Raw genomic sequence first — 12,665 nt, 5'->3', positions numbered from 1 at the left:
GTCCAGTTGTACTAGTGGATAGAAATCTATTCCAGTGGTGTGTAAGCCACTCGTGTAAGTTTCCTAATCATTTGAGTTGTGTAATTTCATTATTATTTTAAATTAAAGCTGGAATTTGGTGTACATGGTGTACTTTTGATTTTCCGAAATGTTGTGAATCCGCTGGGTGTCAGGCATCCTATATATGTTTGGGTCACGCTGTGTTTACTTTCGGTTTTCACTTTTGATGGTGGTATACAAAGGATCGAGTTAGGGTTGTGGGGATATAGCTTTTATCGAAAGAGGTCTTCAATAGCCGGAGGAAGAACCTCATATAGATTGGCAATTTGAAAGCCGATGTCCGTTTTCTTCTTTACTACTTCTTCATTCTGTGATACCCTCTTTCTTTTTTCTTCGTGCTTTTGTAGTGTTTTGCTGTTTTGCTAGAGTTTGCTGTTCTGCTGCGACTCGACTTCCATTGCCTTAGATCTTGATTTGGCGACTGGTGTTTAATCGCCACGATCCTTTGTTTGATAGCTATATTGAATTTGGAAGGTATATTGTGCCTCTTTTGTTGTATAAATTAGTATGTTTGGTCTGAGTATCAGTGTTGGATTTATATGTCGTGTTAATAATTGGGGATTGTGTTGTTTCTGTTGTTTATTTAGTTCCGCATTGTGGGGGTGGTGGTGCTTTTGACTTGACTTAGGTCACCTTATAGTGTTAAGATAGTTGGGACCTTAGAATTTTTTGTGTTTTTTTATCTTACCACTCTTGTTGTCGTGTATATCTGGGCCTGATGGCGGGGGTTTGCCACCTTTATAATATTTATACATAGTTATGAGAATGTATGTGTTGTTTTTCTCAGACCATGATGGTTAGTATTGTGTTAGCTGCATGCCTACATGCGGGAAGAAAATAAACACACACACACAACAACAACAACAACCATGGGCGTGCGCTTCAGCTAGCAGTCTTACCTTACTGCTGTAGCCCTTCTATTAAGTGTTATTATAATTACTTGTGGTTGCATTTATATGTTGCCATGTTTGTTAATTTGTTTGAGGTACCTTATTATGTTAATGTATGTGGTATCGATGTTTTTGTTGCGTACCTTGTCCAAAAATTCAGGGTATATTGTAGGGGAATTAATTTTCTTTTGGTAATCTTGGAAACCGACTCGTTGATTATGGTATCTGGGACTGGTGTTGAATAAGTGGTCCAGTGTTTCTGCAGCAGTGCAATGTGGACAGTTAGTAGTTTGGTTCATTTCCTTCCTTAGATGTTTCCCAAAGCTGTTTCGGAGTAAAGTTTTCCTGTTTTTATCCTATTGATAATTCGGATGTCCATGATTTACAGGATTGTACGTGTCTTGATTACCCTTGTGGCCTCTTTTTGCAGTTGGTATAAATGTCTGCCCTTGTTGGTGTTGTCCCAGATGTGCTGCCATTTCTTGTTCATTTTGCTTCTTATCTGGCTATATATCCCATACACACTGTAATTAAGTGTTTCTGTTACATTGTTCAGGAGATTGTATTTCGCCCTTCGATCAGCTTTATCGTTGCCGATCAGATTGATGTGAGAAGGTACCCATAGGAATTCGATGGTTTGTTGTTTATCTTCGATCTCCCTGATGGATAACATAGTGTCTTCTAGCATATTTACTCCACTTTTTACGTGCCAGTCTCTAAGGATTTGAGTACGCGTAGAGAGTCTGTTATAATGACGAACTGGCTGTGGTTTTGGGTCTTAATCCATTTGAGGGCTTCATTTATTGCCCAGAATTCTGCTGTGTAGATGGAGCAGCCATCCGGGAGTCTTGCACCAAATTCAACTTTGTTGTTGCGGCACCACTATTTCAGCAGCAGTTCTGTTTAGCTCTTTCGATTTAGATCTGTCTGTGTAGATTTTAAGAAATCCAGAATAAGTTTCTTCGATGATTTTCTGGATTTCTGTTAATATTTTTGGTGGGTTTTGTATTTTTCTGGGCAGACAGGTTTATTTTAGGCGTGCAGTTTTTCCAAGGGATAAGATCTTTGATTTTGTATTGTTCTGCTTGAATTCCGGATAGTTGAATTTCATCACAGAGTGTGTGTATTTTCTTACCTGCTGGGTGGTTTAGAGCTCGTTTTTGCCTGAACGGAATGTTGCACTTTTTAATCATCATTTTGGTTGGGTTGGTGTCTTGATGTATTGAGTTTCTGGTAGCATATCTCAATATGTGCTCTTCTCGTCTGAGATGCAGCGGTAGATCTCTCGTCAGTATTTGTAGCTCCTCGAGTGAGATGTTAGGTAGAGTCCCCCGTACATAGTCTAGGTGCTTTATATTGTATGCTGTCCAGTTTCTTAAGCAGGTCCTTGTTTGCCGAGGCATACACCTGGCAAAAGTATTCCAGTTTAACCCTGCTTAATGATTTGTAGAGCTTGAGCATAGTTTGTTGGTCAGCTCCCCACGTTGTCCCCTTGATATTTTTTAGGAGGTTGATGTCTTGTTGGCATTCTTTGATTAGGGTTGTTATGTGCGTTTTCCAATTAAGTGTTTCGTTAAGTAGCATTCCCAAAATGTATGCTTCTTTTATGAATGGGATTGGTGTATTTTGGATGTAGAGTTTTGGGTATGTAGTAGGTTTCCTGTTTGTTGGGGAGAAAAGCATTCCTACTGTTTTAGTATCAGATATTTTGAATCCATAGTTGTCTGCCCATTTGCCGATGGCGTCTAGGCTATGCTGTAGTTGCTTGATGTTTTATTTGGCTTTTGGGGTTGCCTGCCTTCCATATTCCACTATCGTCAGCAAATTGGGACCGTTCGACTAGTTTGTTGGTAATATTGTTGCAGAGGTTGTTGATCATGAGGTTGAACAGTGTTGGACTTATTACGCTTCCCTGGGGAGTTCCGTTGTCCAGAGTGCAAGTCGCGGAGGGTACATCGCCTACTCTGGTTTTGATTTGACTCCCCGTTAGGAAGTTTGAGATCCAACGGTGCATTCTTCCTGTTATGCCGAATTGATTGAGTTTGGAAATGATGCTTTTAGTACAGACCATATCAAACGCATTTTCGAGGTCTAGGAATACCGCAGTTAAGTGCTATCTTTTTTCCCTTTGGCATTGAAGTTTAATGCTAGCTTCTAGTCGAATTAGCTGATCAATGGTATAGCGTTTGGTTCTAAATCTACTTTGATTTTCAGTAAGTAGGTGGTTTGTTCCAGGTGGTGCCTTAGCCGGTTGTTGATTATTGTTTCCATGACTTTGCAGATGGAGTTTGTCAAGGAGATGGGTCTATATGATATTATGTTTTTGGGGTCCTTTCCTGGTTTAGGTATGGCTATGACCACTGCTTGTTTCCATAATGTGGGTATGTTTCCAGTGTGCCATATTAGGTTTATCATGTCAAGTATGATTCTTTGCGTATTTATCGGGAGATGTTTATAGATGTCGTAGCCGAGGTTGTCTTCACCTGGGGATGTGGATTTTTTGTTAAGTAGTGCTTTTCTCCATTCATCTAGGTTGAATGGATCATTTAGTGGTGATTCATTGTTGGTTTGGTCCGTGAATATGTGAGGAAATTCTTCTTTGATTGCCCGTCTTTGGGCCATAAACATTTGGGCCTGATTGTTATTACAGCTGGAATTAGCAAAATGTCGTGCCAGCTGTTCTGCTTTGTTCTGGTTGGTGTCGGTTCCTGATATTTTTGGTGATGTTGCCGGGACCTTCCCTTTCATGGCTTTGACTTTTGCCCAGACTTTAGAGTTGGTATGATGGTTGAGTGTGGAGCAGTATGCTCGCCATGAATTAGTTTTTGCTTCCTTTATTACTGTTCTTGTGTTGTTTTCTTTTTGCTTATATATTATAAAGTCCGATGCCAGTTTTGTGTGTTTAAAACGGTTGAGGGCTTTCTTTTTTCCTTGATGGCTATGGGGCAATTGTCTGTCTACCATGGTATACTATTGTGGTTGGATTTCCCGCTAGTTTTATGTATACTGTTTTGTGCCACTTCGTTGATAGCCTGGGTTATGTCGTGATAGTATTGATCTGTATCGTTACTTTGAAGTTCTTCTAGTTGTATCTTGCTCAAGGCTTGTTTGAAGAGGTCCCAATTGGCTTGCTTTGTTTTCCATTTTTATATGGTTACTTGTTGCGTTTTCGGACTTTGTATGTATATTGTCATGCATAACTGGAAGTGGTCACTGCCAAGTGAGCTTTGTTGTAGCACATCCCAGTCCGTAATAAGTGCAAGGTTTGGTGTTGAGAGTATTAAATCAGTAGGTGTCAGTTTTCCGTGGATGGGGTCTATTCTGGAGGGTGTGCCGGTATTTAATATTACAAGTTGATTCTCTCTGGCGTATTTTTCGATGCTTTTCCCTCTTGTGTCTATATGGTCACCACCCCATTCAGTGTGGTATGCATTAAAGTCCCCACAAATTATTATATTTATACCCTTACCTTTGAATATCACAGAGTAAGTTTGGTTGGGGTTTGTATTATTTCCTCCAGGGTCATATATTATAAATATGCAAGTTGTTTTGTCCTACTTTAATATTGATTGTTTGATATTCAATTAGGTTTCCATTTAAATTAATGTTAGTGTCTATCTCTACTGCATCTGTAATATCGTTGTGAACATACATGGCAAGTCCTCCTCCTTTTTTTCCATTACTCCTATGCTTAAGAAACTTTGTGTCAAAACCATTTATTTTGGGGATAGTCTTATTTTTTTCATTTAAGAGTGTTTCTTGTAAGCATAGTATTTTCGGTTTGCTGGTGGCTATGTTAATGGCTGATATTAGTTCTCTATGGTTTGGAATTAGGCCTGTGCAGTTACATTGCCAAATGATGAGTTTGTATGAATACTCTTTGTCGTTATGTGTATCCATTATTCATCATTGTTTTTTATTTGTTTAGTATGCTTTTTAATAAGATACAGGGTAGTTTGAAGTTTTTATTTGTCCTTGGGGAAGATTTTTTTTTCTTCTAGTAGTTGTAGGAGTAAGAGGATAAAGTCTTGCTTTTTAATTTGATTGTGATGCGTGTTCTGTTGTATACCCTCCCGCAGGTCATTGAAATATTGGGTTAATAAGGTGGGATCGATATAGTCCTGTGTTGTGTTATTTACCTCTTTTCCTTCTTCTCCAGCACTAGGGGTGGTATTTTCCTTGTTTATGTGTTGACTACGTGCTGGTTCTTGTATGTTTTGTTTGGGTGTAGTATCTGTTTTTTGTGTATTGTCTAATTTATGTGTGTCATTCCTCTTCGTTGTGGGTGATTGAGGTCGACTGTGCGTAGCGCGTGATCCACGAGAAGTAGTTGCTGTTGTTGGCGTAGGTTCTCTTCGATTGTTTGTGTCGCTGCTTGTGTTGGTTTGTTGTTCTTAGTCAGTTTTTTGGCTAGGTTATATGATATTTGCCTGTCTTCCAGGATTTGTATGATTTGTATCTCCTGTGTTGTGTAGGGGCACTCCCTAGAGTATGGTATGTGTTTTCCTTTATAGTTATACGAATTTGCCGCACATTTTCCTTTGTGCTTTCCTCCGCATTTATTGCATCTTGTGTGATATCGGCATCGGAAGGTGAAGTGCCCCCATCGTTGGCAATTACTGCAGTAACGAGGCTTGTTGATGTATTTTTGTAGTGTTATGGGCTTGCCATACGGACCGAGCCAGATACTTTTTGGGGGAGGTTCTGCAAAATCAAGCAGTACGGTAGAGGTTTCCACTCCTTGATGATTTCTTAGTTTCGTAATTCGTCTATATGGAATATGGTGGTGTGTTAGATCATATTCTATTTACGATGTTGTCTTGCATAGGTGGTGGCCTGTAAGCTTTAAGATAGCTTTGAATCCACAGCTTGGGGTTTCTTTCCTTTCATGTGCATTGGTCTTGGTTGGTTTATTTGGGCCCCTGTCTCTCGCCTCTTCTCCACGATTGGGCGTTGTTGTTTTGTTAGTGCTGATATTGTTCGTTGCTTTATGTCTGTTGATAGTGACAGGGATGCCCGCTATGTTTGTTATTTCCAGGTATTTGGCGAGCTGCCGTGCAGAGTTACACCAGATAATTATGTAGTTGGCCTCTGGTCGAATAATTTGGAAGGTGCCGCTGTGGTGTTGTGTTAATGTTACTGCTAAACTCTACTTATTCGTAGAAATATTTCTTTTGTGCTACTGATATATATATTGTTAGCTCTGGTGGGTGACAGTGGTATTTCGCAGGTTTAGATTTTTCCTTAGGCTGGTATTCTCCATATGTTGTGTTGTTATTTCGCTTTGATCTTTGGTGGCTGGTTTTGTTGTTATTCTTGTATCCATGTTGTTTTTATTGTTGTCATGTTGTTTTTGAAATGTTGTTGTTTCTCATCAGTTTGCTGTGTGTTGGTTGTGATTGTTTTTTTGTTGTTGTTTTTTTTTTTTTGATATGTTGAGTTCCTTTGATTGTTTTTTTCCCTCTTCCCTCTGATGCTTGGTCTTCGTATTCTGGTATATCTTGGTGGATATGTATTGTTGTCTCTTGTAGTTCTTTGTTTGCTTCCTGGAGGGCTTTTTTCTATTTCCGCCATTTCCCTGGCGGTTATGTGGTCCGATGGACCCGCTTGCTGACTTTTATATATGGTGTATTTTGGGGTAGTCGACGGGCGTGAGGTTTTGTGTGTTGTGCTCGTGATTGTTGTTGTTGTTTCTGTGGATGATGTGGTATTGTTGAAAGTCTTTTGTCCAAGAACTGCCATTATATCTTGATGGTGTAGAGTGCTAGGTGTTTTTTGTGTAGGCGTTGTTGATGGTGTCGTTGTTGTTAGCTTGTTGTCTCTCATCCTTTGATTGTTGTTCGCCGTTGTTTCTGGTCCATCTTGTGTTTCCTGGTGTTGGTGTGTATTGTATGTTGTGGTTGTTGTTGTATTTGTATCAGTTGCTGTTGTCTTGTTGTCAACCTTAACATCCTTTGCCGGGGCAGCTGGTGGTATTCTTGTTATTTTGTTGTCGGTCCCCTTTTCATTGGTGGTTTTGTCCTTTTGGGTCTCTTGTTTTTGTTGTGAGATGTAAGTTGTTTGGTTGAAAGTAGTTGCTTTGGTTATCGTTGGTGTCACTGTCGCTACTATGTTGTCAGTAGGTATTGTTGGTAACTCTGTTGTTACTCTGTTGTTAGTCTTTCTGTTTTCAGTTGTCTTCCGGGGTCTCCTGGTGTTGTTGTGGGGTGTAAGTTGTGTATTCGTTAGTTTGTGTTATTGGGGCTGTAGCGGTTGTTGTTTCATCATTGTTGGTTTTGTCTTTCACTATGGGTGTTGCTGGTGGTGCTGTCGTTACCCTGTTGTCGGTTTCTTTGTTTTCAGTTGTATTGTTGTTTGCTGCAGTTAGGTTGTCGTGATCAGGGTCTTGGTTTTTTTGTTTCAGTTTCAGTTCTTTGATCTACTTGCAGTTGTATGGTAATCCGTTTTTTGGTGGTTTTAGTTTGTATGGCATCATCAAGGTTTGTTATTTCGGTATTTGTCTTTCGTGTGGAGGCTCTAGTGGTTCTGGTTGAGTGCTTTTGGACTTCTAATTTCCTTTGCGTGACTTCATTTGATGTAGGAGAGGTTAGAAAGTAACCTTTAACAAGCTCCCTGGGGGGTTCCTTCCGTATTGTAATACTGGTTTCTTCTTTTGTGTCGTTATTCTTTTGCTGGTTAATTTTTCCGTCTTTCTAGTTAGTCTGCTCTGTTTAGCAGTTTCCAATCTCGTTTAGTTGAGTAGGGCAATTTTGTTTCTGGTGCCCTGTGACATGGCTATATACTGTACCTGTCTTGATTTTGATGTTATGGTTTGATGATGTTATAAAATATATATAATGATATATAATATTTGGTAAATAAGGCTAGAGAATAAACTTTACAATAGTACAGGTTGTAGTTAGACTTGTTAAATCAGGGATGTTGTGTGTTGTGTGATGTAATTGGGTCCGTTAAGTAATGATGTAACTTTACTTAGGTGTTTGGCCAGTTCTTTGTTTTTATTCTAAATGTAAGTCAATTGTCATGAACAGCCTTAAGTGAAAAATCTGTATCAACACTGGATTGTTGCTTTTCAGGATTTCACTCAGGTATTGCTAGTGTATGTTGCCTAGCACCTGTTTAAGGTCTGCTCTAGTGCGTTTTGTAATGTCGTAATTATTGAAGGAGTCCTAGAATGACGCTCTTTAAGCCTGCTTGTGTCTAGGATGCAAAATCAAGTCTGATTGTGAGTTTTATTCCTTGGTCGGTTTCCTAGTGTTGTGGATTTAGTTATAAAAGCTCAATTCTGATTGGTGTTTGAATACTTCGGTCGATTTTGTATGTTCCTAATTTGTTTATGTAAGACCGAATCTGATTAAGAGTTGAAATTCCTGCTTGGCTCTGTAACTTTCGTTGTTAGTTATATAAGGCCAAATCTGATCGGGATATGAATTCTTTGGCATGTTGTCTAAGAAAGTTAATTTAGTTATGGAAGGCCAAATCTGATTGGGAGATAAATTCTTTGGCCTGTTTTCTAACGGAGTGAGTTCAGTTTTGTAAAATAAATTCTGATTGGGGGTTGGTTATTTTGGGAGAATTTTTAGTTCGTGTTATACAGTTAGAGAATGTCAAATCGGATTGGAAGTTGATTATTAGCTTTTTATTGTTTAATTAATTATTTATACTAGATCTATTTGTGTGGCTTGGTTTTGGGGTTTTACTTAAATGTTTTAATTTTAATCGCTGATAAGCGAATTTTAATATGAATTTTTTAATAGCCTACAGCATTAATATTAATATTTTAGCGTGTTTAAAACAGAGGTGTTTACATGTTTATCTTTAATACTAATGCGGATTGTAATTTGATATATAGAGATTATCTTTAATTTGGTAGTTTTGTCAGGTTTTTTATTTTGTTGTCGTTGTCATGGACAGCCTTTGGTGAAAAGTCTTTTAACAACATGGGTTTGTTGTTATTTTTCACTCAGGTATTGACTAGTCAGTTTTACCTAGCACCTGTTTTAGGGCCTCTCCAGTCAGTGACGTAATGTTATTGACGTCCAAATTGTCTTAATATGTTTAATTCTACCGTATAAGAGATATTTATGCAGGTTAGTTATTTTATGATGATTGTATTAATAGAGTTTTGTAGTTAGTATTGGTATAGCTAGTTGTTTTGTTAGCGTATATTATAATGATGTTAGTCTCAGTTAATATTGTGGATTAAGCCGAGTCATACCAAAGACTTATGAAAATGGTACTAACGGCTGCCTCGCTTGGCGCTCACCATTAAGAGATCAGTGCTAGGACTGGTCGACTTGGTGTCAGGATAACGTGACTGGGTGGGACATCATGTTACATGTCTGCGGCATGATGCCCCAGTGCTAGACATCACTATAAACTGCCACACTGCATACATCGTAGCGATATGACAATTAATTTTTAAAGCTACTATAAAAATCCAAATCACACACACACACACACATTGATATAGTCCATATCACATTGCTATAGTCCATATCACATTGCTATTGTCCATATCACATTGCTATAGTCCATATCACATTGCTATAGTCCATATCACATTGCTATTGTCCATATCACATTGCTATAGTCCATATCACACTGCTAAAATTCATATCACATTGTTATAGTCCATATCACATTGGAATAGTTCACATCACATTGCAAGTACATTTACATGAAAAGCTGGGAAATTAGAAATTCGCTCAAAAGTATACCACATGCTAAAGAAGAAATGGATGTTTGAGTCTATTTGCAACCTTTTTTATATGCCTGTGATGTTACTTTCCAAAGCTGCTGATGATAACGTGAATATGAGGGATCAGAGATACTAATGAGAAATAGAACATGTGCAGTACATCTTCAAAGATACTAGAGGTACTTCGTGTGATCTGGGCAACAAATTTATACTATGCTATGCTATGCTATCCTATGCTATGCAATTCTGAGCTATGCTATGCTACGCTACGCTACGCCACTCCACTCCACTCCACTCTACCACACCACACCACACAACAGCAGAGTACAGTACAGTACAGAAGAGTACAGTACAGTACCACACAACACAACACAACAACAACACAACAACAGCACAACAACAACACAACACAACACAGTATAACCTAATATAATGTGCACATATTCTTGCCATCCGAACTGAAACAAACTCATGCACCAAATAAATGCTAGTAGATAAGATAAATAAATCATTTGAAGGAAGGGCACCAGTCGTCTTTTTCTGACTGCTCCTCCAATCTCTCTCTCTCTCTTAAAATAAAGCAATAATGGTTTAAGTTAGACAATTCTTTCTTAAGTTGCGTTAGGCAGTTTGTTAGGCAGTGCAGACGGATGCCTTAACACTATTCAGACGACTTATAACGGCCTTAAATCTACCATACTTGATACAACTTATTCAATGTTGTACGAGGAACAGTTGTATGCGTATTATTTGCGATTAAATATGCGCTCACGTTTGTGTGTGTTTGTTTGTGTGTGTGTGTGTGTGTGTGTGTGTGAGAGAGAGAGAGAGAGATTTGGAATTTTAATGTAGTTTTAATACTTGTTCTGTCATTTCATTACGATGTCTGCAGTGTTACAGTTTATAGTGATGTCTAGCACTGGGGCATTATGCCGCAGACATGTAGCATGAGGTCTCATCCAGTCACATTATCCTGATACCAGGTCGACCAGTCCTAAAACTAACCTCTTAATGCTGAGCGCCAAGTGAGGCAGAAGCTAGTACCATTTTTATAAGTCTTTGGTATGACTCGGTCTGTTTTCGAATATGCGGCCTCCCGCTGTAACCACTAGGCCACCAGAGTGGTCGCATTCAGAGTGAATTATTGATGGTCCATAAAGTATATCCGTCTGCTTGTACATGCTCCTGACAGGAGATTGAAAGTTTTCATGCCGGAAATACAGCCATTTTGTAGCCCATTATCTTCAAGCTCGTGAAGAAAGTAATTGGATTATTGTGATGATTATGCATTATGCATTGAAGCGTTTGGCAAATATCTGTGCAGAATGAAGTGGATCGTTATTTTAAGCCTCGTGTATTCAGAGCGTGCAGGTTTCATTGTTTGCCACATATTCTACAAAAAGAACTAAAAATTCCCTTTATTGCTTTCTCTGGAAATACTGTAACAAACCTGGGATGGCTTTGCAAGTTATTCTCGCCCATTTGACAGAGAAATCTAGCTGTTTTGCTAACCTTACATTTCTTAACTAGTTTTAGAAAGAATAAAACCTTGCTGTCATTGCTATGCCTGACGGAGTTTTAGAAAGAATAAAACCTTGCTGTCATTGCTATGCCTGACGGAGTTTTAGAAAGAATAAAACCTTGCTGTCATTGCTATGCCTGACGGAGTTTCATATTATCAAACAATGACAACAGATATATAAAAAAAAAAAATTCACTCACAAAGCAACTTAAAGTCCCTGCAACTTTCATAAAACACCATATAAAACATTTTGAGAGAGACAGACTCACACACGCACACAAAGTCGAGCTATTTGATATCGTGCTAGAAACTATAGTTCATTCCACACAACATGGCGAGTTTGATGCTATCTGTAACTCAATAACTTTTAAGGTCAGAGTCATTAAATGTACCTAATTCGTTTTAAATACTTCGTGTGAAATGAATGATGTACTTTTAGCTACAAGTAAGGATGCTTACTTGAAAATATACTAAGCTATACATAGGATAAAATTCACGACGCAGTGTGGAACGAGCTATAACAGAAAACACTTCCATGCACATCACTGGCTACAAAAATCCAAACTCTCTCAAGAGCTACCGCTAAGCCGGCAACAACCCGAAACGTGTTATCCCATACCTGCTTTCTTCAAACTTTGTTAAACACCTCAGACCAGCCCCGTTGAATCAAACATTGTAATGTAATGGGAAATGAAATATCTAGCACTTACCATTCAGGATGGCTAATTCATCAGTCCACATGCTATTCAACAAGATTTCCAAGTAGCTTATCATTGCACTAACAATAACAACACTTGAAATATTTCCAGTACATAAAATATAAATTTCCACAAAAAATCATGAATTAGAAATCCCCTCAGTCACTATACACTTCGTTTGAACTGTGAGCTCAGTATGGTACTGTATCGTACCATTGCCTGCCATACTTTATTTCCAAATTAGACATGATGAAAGTTAAAAGATGTTAATTACTTATTGTTATTTCCTGTGGCATCTGTCGATTAAATGTGACAATACAGTAATAATATCAAATGTTTTTATGTTTCTGTTTTCTCATGCGGAGAACTTATGTACTTAGGTCGACAAGTCACCCCAATGCCCTCAATAACATATTTGTATTAATGCGAGGTATTTACACAACAATAGCAAGTGTCTTGAGACGTTCATTGTGCAATACTTCTAACAAATAACAATTATAACATTTTTCTTGATTTCTTTTTCTTTTTCTAAGAGCGGCAGATTCAAATTCGATAATTATTCAAATTTTCATTAAAAAAAAGTACAAAACATAATGACTTTTATATAAAGTAGGTGTTTAATACGGTCTGTGTTGATTCTCCTAACTATTTTGCAAAAATGCAAGGTTATTTTTTTTGGAAAAAATTAGGTGAGTAAAATCTATGTCGCTGTTTGTACCAAGACAAGGAAATCCCAGTCGCGGGTTACATTATTTGTCTTCCCACGAGGCTTTGAAACTCCTTGACTTGAATCT

The sequence above is a fragment of the Sinohyriopsis cumingii genome, chromosome 1 (assembly GCF_028554795.1).
Source record: "Sinohyriopsis cumingii isolate HCF-2022 chromosome 1, ASM2855479v2, whole genome shotgun sequence".
In the NCBI taxonomy this organism is placed as follows: Eukaryota; Metazoa; Mollusca; class Bivalvia; order Unionida; family Unionidae; genus Sinohyriopsis; species Sinohyriopsis cumingii.
The sequence above is the reverse complement of the archived record's forward strand: the minus strand, read 5'-3'. Positions refer to the sequence as shown.